The following is a 2780-nucleotide window of genomic DNA, read 5'->3' as shown; positions in this document are numbered from 1 at the left end:
ACAAGGGTACAGGCAGTGATGTAATGGTCATATGCCTCTGGACATGACTCTGGTATATCTCTTTTAATGAGTTGGAAAGTACACATAATTGTATCAACCATCTTCCTACAAAAGCAAGCACTGATGTGGTTATACACCTGCACCATGGACATAAACCAAATACACATCCTGGGGAGAGCTGAATTATACTAGTTTGTTGAGGACAGTGAGCCTGAAACATACACGCAGTGTATTTTCTCCACAGTCTCCTGTGACCCCCCTGGGGTTGAGTTCTGGTTCTACCTTATACCAGCTGTGTGACTCTGGGCAAGAAACTCCCATGAAGCTCCATTTCCTCATCTAGGGATGGAGGGGTAATAACTGAATTCATGCCACTGGGTTTGGGGTGGGATTAAATGAAAATAATTATACAAATAAAGGGGCTTCCCAGGTGGCTCCGCTTGCCAATGCAGGAGATGCAGGTTTGATTCCTGGGTCGGAGATCTGGAGGAGGAAATGGCAACTCATCCCAATATTCTTGCCTGGAAAATCTCATGGACAGAGGAGCTTGGCAGGCTACAGTCCATCGGTCTCAAAGAGTCAGACACAGCTGAGCACAGCATACACAAACACACATAAAGACCAAGCACCGTGCCTGGCACACGATGTGTACTAAAGCAATCCTGGGGCTTATCACCATTATTATTCCACTGCTATTCTTTAATCTAATGGATTTTGTTTCAGACTTTCTGCTCTTAAAGCCTGGCTTGGCTCCTTTAAAATTTAACAAAAGCTAGTCAATGCTAAAAACCCATGGACAGTTTTTATGACACCAATAGGTATAAGCTAAAAACCACGGTCTTTGGATATCTGATGCTGGTAGTTGGCATCAAAATACAGCATTTCAAAAAATATATATATATATAGCATCTCAAAAATAGGTTACTGCAGAAATTTTAGGAAGCAAAACATTATAGAGTGGGAGAAGTTGAATTTTCACATTTCACCTCTTTAATCTTTGCCTGCATTTTGAATGGGTGATCTCTGGGTGAATCCACACAGAGAAAGAAAATACGGTCTGATATCTTGTGGCTTGGGTTCAAGGCCCTGAGTGTCTCAGACGGAAGATGGACCACAGACACTCTGCTTACCAAAGTTATAATCTGGACTTGAGCAGAGTAAGTGTCTTTTACTGCTTGCCCCAGGCAGTGTTCGTTGCATTCCAAAAGTTTAGAAATACATGGGTGGACACATGATCTATGAAATAACTGTTGACTTTTCCATGTGCTTTGGGAAGGGGCTAAGGAGGACAAAGGCACTTTTTTCCCCTTTCTCTCTCAACTTTTTTTTTTTTCTCTGAGAAGCCGCAGAATTTTGACCCACTTCACATCTGCCTCCTGCCTCTGGTTTTGAAATCTGCAGCCTGATGGCTTGTTTGCTTGTTAGCATGAAAGGCTTGCTCTGGGTCTGTGCTTGCTTGTTAGTAAAGAACCAACAAGCGTTGCCGTCCAAAGGTAATCATAGACTGAAATCACTTCCAGATGCCAAACCCCGCTGCTGATGGTGAAAGCAGACTTTACGATTGCAGCGGACCAGGTACTTGATGGCTCTCACCCAATCCTGTTAGGGTTCTGAACATGCACGTGTGTTCCCCTCCTTTCTTTTCTTTCCCCTTGCCCCCTCTTTTTCCCCTCTCTGCCATTCCTTGCTTTCTTCAGTCGTGAATCAATTTTAATCTGAAGAGCAAAATCAAAACTGGATACAGCCCAGACTCAATTCTGCCGCAAGCATCTGAACTGCTGTTACCCTGGGACCCGTTAGGTGATGAGAGCTCCCAGTTACAGCTGCAGCCACGCGGGAGAGGAGTGGCTCTTTCCTCCAGCCCCATCCTCCCAGGCTTCTAGACAGCCTATCCCAGGCAAAGTGCAAACATGGAGAATGCTGTTCCTCAGGCAGTTCGTGAAGCTGGGACCAGAGGGATTAGCCTGCCTCCAGAAAAAGGATCACTGCTCGCATTCAACTCAGAAATAAGGCTGGTTGGCAGAGCTGGAACTCACACTGGTGGACTATGTGGGACTCAGCAGGGACCTGGGAGACTCTGGTTTCAGTCCCTGAAAGCTGAGACATATGAGAGCTTTCCACAGAGTTTGAGAAAAGAAAAAGGTAGAGGAGGAGAGGGAGGAAGCAAAGCTAAAAGGAAGAAAAGGACTCAGTACTAACAATATTGTCAGTTATGTAGTTGAAGTACTGAAGTCTGAGAAAGAACAGAATCAGAAGACTTTCAAAAGAGGAACTGATCACAGACGTATTGATTTTCTCCCCTCAAAGGGTGAGTACCGTGAAATTCAGGTTCCAAAAAAAAAAAAAAAAAGAAATTCAGGTTCCATCCCAGTCTACCCACTGAAGGGACACAAGTGGCAGAATCTTTCCTTCATTCACTAATTAGTCTCCTTCTCCAAAGCTCCAGGGAGACCTGGCCATTTGTGAAGACAAGAATCTGTATGATTTGACTATATGCACGTAGATAATACCCAAAGAAACATTTGTATATTATCCAATAGAAAAGCTTTTTTAAAAAAATATCCCTCATTTTGGCTTATGTGTAGTTAGTATACTTAAGTTATTATTTCCCTTGTGAATAATTCATTAAAATTTAAATGTAACACAAATGTATTTCTTCCCAGGCACAATAGCATACAGCTTGCACTCAACCACTTATTCCCAGATGTTTATACCAACAGGGTCCAAGAACTCCATAAAACTAGGATAATAGCACATTGAAAATATCTGGCCACAACCCA

This window comes from Odocoileus virginianus, chromosome 16 (genome assembly GCF_023699985.2).
Source record: "Odocoileus virginianus isolate 20LAN1187 ecotype Illinois chromosome 16, Ovbor_1.2, whole genome shotgun sequence".
NCBI lineage: Eukaryota > Metazoa > Chordata > Mammalia > Artiodactyla > Cervidae > Odocoileus > Odocoileus virginianus.
Note: the sequence above shows the minus strand (reverse complement) of the source record.